Raw genomic sequence first — 10,358 nt, 5'->3', positions numbered from 1 at the left:
GATTGTATCACACTGCAGCATGCACTCCTTGATTCCAAACTGCTATTGAACAGTAAGAAAACCAAAGCAATGCTTTTTGCTCCCAAGTCAGCGTCCTCCTCTTGCCTCTCCATTGACTCCCTTGATGGCGTTTCTGTTGAGTTTGTTGATACCTACAAATATCTGGGCTTTTGGTTGGACAGTAATCTGAACTTTAAACACCATATTGAAGTTTTAACAAAGAAATTGAAATTCACTCTTGGCTTCCTTTACAGACTTAAATGTTGTTTTTCAATTTCATCCCGTAAAAGGTTGGTCTCTGGCTTATTCCTGTCCCAGCTGGACTACGGTGATATCATTTATAGATTTGCCTGTCCCACTGTTTTGGCCAAACTTGACCCACTCTACCATGCTGCACTGCGTTACATATCAAATGCACCCTATAGGACTCATCATTGCACACTGTATAGCCTAACTGGATGGTCCTCACTTACTATGCGTAGGATGCAGCACTGGTTTTTATTAATGTATAAAGCCATTTTAGGTAAGCTTCCACTGTACATATGTGTCAGATTTGCCCCAGTTTGTGACTCTTACAACCTCAGATCCAGTGCCTGGATACGGTTCCAGGTACCTGCTGTGCGGACTGAGGCTGGAAAAAGGAGTCTTTCTTATTATGGTCCTTGGTCTTGGAATGACCTTCAATCACGCCTAAAACTGATGGCACTTGTCTCAATACCATGTTTTAAATTGAAGTTGTCTGAAGTCCTCACCACCAGCTGCTCTTGCAGTAACAAGTAGTGTACTTTTCTTACTGTCCTAATGTGCACAATGTAGTGACTGCTTTTTCGTCTTTTGTTTTCTTAGTTATGTTCTCTGTATTTTATATGTTTGTGTTATGTGTAACGTTGCTGCCTTCTTGGCCAGGTCAGCATTGAAAATGAGATTTTATCTCAATGTTTTTATCTGGTTAAATAAAGGTTAAATAAAAAAATAAAAAGTTTATAGGAGAGACTCTTACTTTGTGTCTGAGGGTCCAGGTTCATCACTGAAGTTTAGAGGAAGCCACTCTTTAGACCGGTTACTCTTCAGAGACCACATGGAGACCGTAGACTCTGCTCTCTGTCTGTGGAAACAACACATGTTTAAACATCATTAGTTTATTTAAAGAGCAGCTTTTGATCTATGACTGTTCACCTTATTAAAGATGTTTAGAGTTGTTGAGTCGTGATTGTGGGTTTCTGTTGTTAAAATTCATTTGAGTGTGAAACGTTTTACATATTTGTTTTTTAGGTCCAGGGTCATTACTGAAGACTGGAGGAGGACACACACACACACACACACACACCACACACACACACACACACACACCACACACACACACCACACACACACACACACACACACACACACACACACACACACACACACACACACACACACACCACACCCACACACACACACACACACACACACACACAAAATCAGTCAGACTTCAGGCCGCTCTCCATTTTGACTGTGCTGGGCTGTCACATGTTATGTAACTCTGATGAATCAGAAAACAGGAAATAATAAAAGTGTACAACACTTGCAGAAGTCTCAATGGACTCTAGGACGCAGATTTTTAACCAAGAAGTTATTTTCTGACATCCAGTAAAACAGAGTAAATAATGAATGTGTTAGAAAGCAGATCCTGGTGTTAACACTCACCCTGTTGTTCTCCTCCTCGTGTCGAGCTGTAAATGGCGTCTGGCAGTCTGACTTCATACTTTCACCTTCCTCACCTGTCTGCACCTCCTCCCTCTGTTTCATAACCAGCCTCACCAGCTGAACCAGCACACACTATGTTCAGTAATATAGAAAAAGACATGCAGCTAAAAACAAGCTCAACAAAGTTATCAAAAGACGACACAACATCCACACATCAGCGTCCATAGGATATCATTAAAACTGCTTTATATAGAAAACAATGAACAGCGACTTAAAGGTAGGGTAGGTAAGTTTGAGAAACCAGCTCGAGTGCGCTAGAATTTGAAAATACACAACCGGAGAAAATCTGCCACTTCCTCACAGAGCCCCTCCTCCAACACACACGAACGCGCACATGACCAATGAGGGCACGAGATACGTTTGTGCACAGATGGAAGGCTGACAGGCAGGTAGGCCATCCAGTTATTTTAGCCGGGCCGGCTCAGATGATTGGTCGTGCTTTTTACAGTACTACGGCTTCCACAGATTACATTTTTTATGGATTTTTTGTCAAAGCCCTTAAGATATTCATTGCTATCGGGATGTTAAGAGCATTCCATGGAATATAACAACAAGTGTATCTCGAGCCGGTTTCTCAAACTTACCTACCCTACCTTTAAATAAAAACACAAAGCTAAATTTAACTAATTTACAAGATGTGCCAAAATCAGAGCTGAAATAGAGATTTCACCTCTAGCAAGTTGGAAGGAGGAAAAGTGTTTTCAATAGGGGCAGAGAAACAGGAGAGAAGTAGGCTGCAGCACCTCACTGAAAAGTGTTTTAAATAGGGGCAGAGAAACAGGAGAGAAGCAGGCTGCAGCACCTCACTGAAAAGTGTTTTAAATAGAAGGAAAGTGTGCAGGGATGCTCAAATACGTGTTCATGCAGCCCCTAAATAATGGTAATACTGATTAAAAATAATTTCTAGGGCAGAAAGTATTTTAAAAGTGAGAAAACTATTTGAAATGGCTTAAAAAGCACCAAGTGATTTAAATGAAGTTCCAAGTTTCCCCACAGGAGGGCTCCAGGGAGCGCATCACCCAACATGAGCACAGTGCATTCACAGTAGAAAATACGATCAATAAAAGCAAATCAATTGATTTAAAGTGCGGGGAGGCTCCACACCAGGCACAGGTACATTCCTACATCCCCACAATAGTGACACTGATGATTTAAAGTCGTTTCAGCGGGGAAAAGAGTGCTAAATGTCTGCTAAAAGTCTGCTAAAAGTCTGCTAAAAGTCTGATAACAGTGTGGTAAAAGTCTGATTGTTTCAGAGACCCATAGTAATGATACAATAAACCATTTACATCTAAAAGTATTGATTAAAATTCATTTTTGGGGGAAAAGTGCAGATGAGGCATTTTGGTATTTTGGGCAAAACACTTCACCCAACCCTGTATATATATATATATGCCGTTAAAAACTGTGCAATATATACCTGGCTGCTAAACAGTGGCGGTTCTAGAACATTTTACATGGGGTGGCAAAGGGGGGCGGACAGTACGTGGTATTTTGTATATATAACCTATTTATTGTTAAATCATGCCCTAACACAAGTGATTTTAATGCACAAGAGAAACAAGGTGTTCACTTAGACAAACAAACTAACATATAGTATAAAACAGCAGGAAGTACCTAGAACTCTGTTTACTGTAAGTACAGTAAAAGTACTTAGTTATACTTAAGTACACAAATTAGATCACCCATCTCTTCAGAGAGCTAAAGGTGACCTGTGCAGCAACACATTTCAATACATATGTGTCAATACTAAGAGCTGCTAGATTGTGCTGCTGTAAAGGAATATGTAAGGAGAATAAGAACATACCATGTGGTCCAGCTGGAGTCTCCTCTGCCTCCTGATCCCTGCCTCTGGCCCTCTTTCTGACACTTCATCTGCATTCCTCACATACATTTCTCCTTCTTCACTAATGTCTTCATCTCCTCCTCTTCCTCCTGCTCTGACCCTCCTGGTCTCTTCATCTCTCTTTTCCTTTCCTCTTTCTGTTCTTCCTGATCACTTCAGATATGTCTTTTGTGTTGTTGTTGTTGTTGTTGTTGTTGTTGACTAGTCTACTTGTGAAAAGCACTGGTACAAATGTGTGTATAAGTTTACACGTTAGGGCAGGGCCGCCCCTCCCTACAGGCCGATCACGCAGACTGCGTGGGGCCTCACCTGGCGGAGGGAGCCTCATCAAAATGTAAATGCGCACGTATGCGCTTATGCGGCGCAATTAGTGTGCCCCCCCCCGTTGACGCTCGCTAAACAGAGGGCCTCATCATTAGGGATGGGTATCGTTTGAAATCTATCGATTCAGATTCCGGTTCTTATCGATTCCGGTTCTTATCGATTCCGGTTCTTATCGATTCCCCGTTTCGATTCCAAAATTGTAAAAGAAAGAGGTCAAACGTTTAGATAACAAAAATATCTTTATTCTTTTAAGCTTTAACTGACATTTTTACAAATAAAAAATATACATGCAATACAAATGTATTGCACAATAGCTGTGCTTTATTTGAACTGAGCTATGCCTGTGGCAAGCTATTAACAGGCATTACACTGTGCCTTGTCTTTTTCTTTATTAGTGTTTAGCCTCACTTTAGAGCGTTTACCGCCATCCATCTTTGGTGTTATGAAGTGACTGAGCTCGTGAACTGTCTACGGGACCGTCTGTGGACCTCTGGCGCCTGTCAGCGCAACTTACATGATGCTGTTTAAAAAAATTAAGGGCGGTGCCGGCCGTCAGCGTACCGAGCCGGCCGTCAATGGCCCGCTGACGACCGGCCGTTCTGTGATTCTCCAGAACACACAGATGGCCAGTCCGCCCTTACCCTGTATTCCACCGGGTCACCGCGGCGCAGACGGACCCGGTGGAACACAGGGTCTACCGCGTTTAGGAACCGTTAAGCAGAACCCAAATTGTGTATTTTGTATGGGTACCCGGTACCCGGCATTTTCTTATCGGTTCTCATCTGGAACCGAGTTTCGGTTCCCAACCCTACTCATCATATAACTTTGCGTGGGGCCTCAAGTTGGCCAACGCCCTGCGTTAGGGCCATGTAGCTAATAAGTAGCATATATAATAAATATGAAATCAGAAAGTATGACAAACGCACACATGCAGCTGTGTTTAGACCCAGGTTGACGGTAAAGGATGCATCCTGGTTTAATTGATCTGGCCTCATGGCTGTGATGTGTAATTTACGTGGATTTAATAGTACCGCATAGTTTAGCAAATAAAAGTGATCGATCTCCCAGGTAGCGCTGTCTGTGTAGTATTTTGTAACGTAACGTCCCAAACAGCGACCGTCTGTTTAACGCTATCGATTCAAACAGCAGCGTTTTATTAATATTTTGTTTCAAGATCAGGGGCCTCATTTATAAAGGGATATACGCTCAAAAAATGGCGGGCACCAGTTTCTACGCAATGTTTGCGATTTCTAAAATACTAACTTGACGGGAAAATGTGCGGTCCTCCACGCAAACTCTAACCCATGCGTACGCACTAAGCACAACAACGGGAGAGACGAGAAACTGCGACACCGTTGGCAGAAGAAAGAAGGGAGAGAAATATGTGGAAATAATACCATCAATAAAATGTTACCTCTCATTTATCAAATATGAAGAATTCATTTTCAAACATTGATTAAAGCCAATCTTAAAATGATTAAACAAACGCCTGTTTGAGACTCCTCAGTGCACACAAACACATAACTTGGAGAAATAAATAAATACGGATATGTTATTTAAAACCACCTCGAATATGTTGTCTTAATGTTATGAAATGTTTTCTCATAAATGATGCGGTAAGCAGGAGGACAGAATTACGTCTAAACTGACGCCGTTTTGCATTTCTATAGGTGGTAGATACGAGCATGGTTTTATATACTATCACGTTTAATCGTGTTTTATGCCGTTTGCCAAGACTTGATAAGTCGCTCGTAAAACACAGGAGGTATGGAAACTAAGAACACCATATGTGGTAAACAGCTAATATAACACAACACATTGTATTTCCTTTAACTGGTGGATTATGGATATATAGTTGCTGATCGACAGCTGGAACACAAACCACCAAATACAACACAATAATTCAGATCCAGTCGTCATGACTACACTCCGGAGGGATTCCCCCATCATGTCTTACAGTTTCTCATCAAGGGGGGGTCTCCTGTCCCCGGTACAAACACACTGCCTGAGGAAGGTTATGTGTATTTTTTTTGTCATTAACTTTTTTCGGACCACTTATTTATTTATTTTGGTGACGATCCGACCTCCATGCTGCTACTCTGGTTCAAACTGCATCCACCAAACAATATCATTTATCTCCACCTCCCCACAATAACCTAAATCTGACACGGTGTGAGATGTCTTTTTTAGCTGTTCTGTCCTCATTCCCTGCGATCTTCTTCATGCAGTCAGTCAGAATGAATGAATGAATGGGCGTTTCTTTGACTATTTATAGCCAAATATGGGCGTTACGAGTCGATTGTGATTTATAAAGGGAAACAGGCGTAGGAAGTGCCGTACACACTTCCCTCGCCGGTACGCAATGTTTTGTGAATCGGAAAATGTCGAAACATTTCTGTACCTATTTTTTTGCTCTGTACTACGTAAGCAACCTTCCCACGTGAATCCTACGCAAGGCGTTATAAATGAGGCCCCAGGTCTTTAGTAAAAACAAAACTAGCCTACATAGCAATAATAAGAGCAACTGAAAATAAAAGTTCTTCTTCCCACAATCCAATCTGTGTCGTCTCATTACGATAAACAATCGTAAGATGAGCAATCTTCACAATGAGTTAAAAAGAACATTAACTTTTACACTCTAAGGTCAAAGAGGTCAAGATGTGGTGACAAAGTTATCAGAAATGACCTAAAGTGATGTAACTGTATGTGTGTGTGTGTGTGTATGTGTGTGTGTGTGTGTATGTGTGTGTGTGTGTGTGTGTGTGTGTGTGTGTGTGTGTGTACCTAAGTAATATGATGCAATGTATTCAGATGACAGCAGTATCCACAGAAGCTGATCTAATGAGGGTCATTAGTGGGCACACACACACACACACACACACACACACACACACACACACACACACACACACACACACACACACACACACACACACACACACACACACACACACACACACACACACACACACACACACACACACACACACACACACACACACACACACACACACAACATGAAATCAGTCAGACTTCAGGCCGCTCTCCATTTTGTCTGCGCTGAGCTGTCACATGTTATGTAACTCTGACGAATCAGAAAACATCATTATCATTAAATCTGCTTTATATAGAAAACAATGAACAGCGACTTAAAGGTAGGGTAGGTAAGTTTGAGAAACCAGCTTGAGTGCGCTAGAATTTGAAAATACACAACCGGAGAAAATCTGCCACTTCCTTATGCTGCGTTCACACCGGACGCGATGCGATGTTTGGGGGCGGCGCGATTACATGTAAAGTCAATGCAGAGACGCGGACAGACGCGAATTCACTCCGACGGCACGCATGAAGCGGTGGACGCGGCGCGAATCACGCGATTGAGGCGATTGAACGGTGCCGTGTTAAATGCCAGAGTTCAATTTTTTCAACTCGAGCGTCAAATTCACGTGACGCGTTCTCGCGGAAGCCAATCAGCGGTGAGGATCTCAGCCGCCGTCACTGACGTTCAACCACACAACATCAGCCGTTAGCTGTTAGCAGTTAGCACACAGAGCTCACAGCTCCTCATATCTGTTCAGAAACTGGACAAAAGTTAAACAAGTACAAACCACAGACTGTCTGTGCCATGGTGAATACAGTCGCTGGTTTATTTATGTCTGTATAGGCCGTTGTTATGAGTGTGGAATGAGCATATACAACGTTAGCTTAGCCTGGTTGACCCGATCTTCATTCAGAAAACAAGCATTTTAAAAGAGTTTTCTCCTGCCGTCTTGTCTGCAGACTTGTCAAGCATTAATTCATGGTTTTTACTAACCGGTATCAGTATGTTGTTACTTCGGCATCATTTAGAAACGTGTATTACAATTTAATCACGGTAAAATATGTTCATTTTGTTGTAGTTGTAGCTCCCGAGCCAGCGCGTCTTGTTTGAATGATGCGAGTAAACACAGCTGGCAGCCGCGGTGAAACTCGAGCGATTAGAGCGAAGCGAATATTCGCATTGCGTCCGGTGTGAACGCAGCATTACAGAGCCCCTCCTCCAACACACACGAACGCACACATGACCAATGAGGGCACGAGATCAGTTTGTGCACAGATGGAAGGCTGACAGGCAGGTAGGCCATCCAGTTATTTTAGCCGGGCCGGCTCAGATGATTGGTCGTGCTGTTTACAGTATTACGGCTTCCACAGATGAAATTCTTTTATGGATTTTTTGTCAAAGCCCTTAAGATATTCATTGCTATCGGGATGTTAAGAGCATTCCATGGAATATAACAAAAAGTGTATCTCGAGCCGGTTTCTCAAACTTACCTACCCTACCTTTAAATAAAAACACAAAGCTACATTTAACTAATTTACAAGATGTGCCAAAATCAGGGCTGAAATAGAGATTTCACCTCTAGCAAGTTGGAAGGAGGAAACGTGTTTTAAATAGGGGCAGAGAAACAGGAGAGAAGCAGGCTGCAGCACCTCACTGAAAAGTGTTTTAAATAGAAGGAAAGTGTGCAGGGATGCTCAAATACGTGTTCATGCAGCCCCTAAATAATGGTAATACTGATTAAAAATAATTTCTAGGGCAGAAAGTATTTTAAAAGTGAGAAAACTATTTTAAAATGCTTAAAAAGCACCAAGTGATTTAAGTGCAGTTCCAAGTTTCCCCACAGGAGGGCTCCAGGGAGCGCATCACCCAACACGAGCACAGTGCATTCACAGTAGAAAATACGATCAATAAAAGCAAATCAATTGATTTAAAGTGCGGGGAGGCTCCACACCAGGCACAGGTACATTCCTACATCCCCACAATAGTGACACTGATGATTTAAAGTCGTTTCAGCGGGGAAAAGAGTGCTAAATGTCTGCTAAAAGTCTGCTAAAAGTCTGATAACAGTGTGGTAAAAGTCTGATAACAGTGTGGTAAAAGTCTGATTGTTTCAGAGACCCATAGTAATGATACAATAAACCATTTACATCTAAAAGTATTGATTAAAATTCATTTTTAGGGGAAAAGTGCAGATGAGGCATTTTGGTATTTTGGGCAAAACACTTCACCCAACCCTGTATATATATATATATGCCGTTAAAAACTGTGCAATATATACCTGGCTGCTAAACAGTGGCGGTTCTAGAACATTTTACATGGGGTGGCAAAGGGGGGTGGACAGTACGTTGTATTTTGTATATATATATATAACCTATTTATTGTTAAATCATGCCCTAACACAAGTGTTCTTAATGCACAAGAGAAACAAGGTGTTCACTTAGACAAACAAACTAACATATCGTATAAAACAGCAGGAAGTACTCGTGATACCCTAGAACTCTGTTTACTGTAAGTACAGTCAAAGTACTTAGTTATACTTAAGTACACAAATTACATCACCCATCTCTTCAGAGAGCTAAAGGTGACCTGTGCAGCAATACTTTCAATACATATGTGTCAATACTAAGAGCTGCTAGATTGTGCTGCTGTAAAGGAATATGTGAGGAGAATAAGAACATACCATGTGGTCCAGCTGGAGTCTCCTCTGCCTCCTGATCCCTGCCTCTGGCCCTCTTTCTGACACTTCAGCTTTATTCCTCACATACATTTCTCCTTCTTCACTAATGTCTTCATCTCCTCCTCTTCCTCCTGCTCTGACCCTCCTGGTCTCTTCATCTCCTCCTCTTCCTCCTGCTCTGACCCTCCTGGTCTCTTCATCTCCTCCTCTTCCTCCTGCTCTGACCCTCCTGGTCTCTTCATCTCCTCCTCTTCCTCCTGCTCTGACCCTCCTGGTCTCTTCATCTCCTCCTCTTCCTCCTGCTCTGACCCTCCTGGTCTCTTCATCTCCTCCTCTTCCTCCTGCTCTGACCCTCCTGGTCTCTTCATCTCCTCCTCTTCCTCCTGCTCTGACCCTCCTGGTCTCTTCATCTCTCTTTTCCTTTCCTCTTTCTGTTCTTCCTGATCACTTCAGATATGTCCTTTGTGTTGTTGTTGTTGTTGTTGTTGACTCACTCCAGCTCCTCTGGCCTGCAAGAGTGTACTTGTGAAAAGCACTGGTACAAATGTGTGTATAAGTTTACACGTTAGGGCAGGGCCGCCCCTCCCTACAGGCCGATCACGCAGACTGTGTGGGGCCTCACCTGGCGGAGGGGGCCTCACCTGGCGGAGGGGGCCTCACCTGGCGGAGGGGGCCTCACCTGGCGGAGGGGGCCTCACCTGGCGGAGGGGGCCTCATCAAAATGTAAATTTCAAAGTGACAGACACATTGGATTAACCTATGGATTAACCCTCAGCAGCGTTTTTATCGTTTTAATGCCATTGAACACGACTTTTGATCAGAATAACAGCTAAGGCGTGAAGCTACGTGTTGTGATGTCTGTGCTTGCTTCCCCTGCCGCGAGTTCTGATCGCTCAGAGATGATACTGATATTTCTGGAATCTGTGGAATCTCAGTTTGCTAAT

This window comes from Trematomus bernacchii, unplaced genomic scaffold, assembly GCF_902827165.1.
Source record: "Trematomus bernacchii unplaced genomic scaffold, fTreBer1.1, whole genome shotgun sequence".
Lineage (NCBI taxonomy): Eukaryota > Metazoa > Chordata > Actinopteri > Perciformes > Nototheniidae > Trematomus > Trematomus bernacchii.
This window is presented reverse-complemented; position numbering follows the sequence as displayed.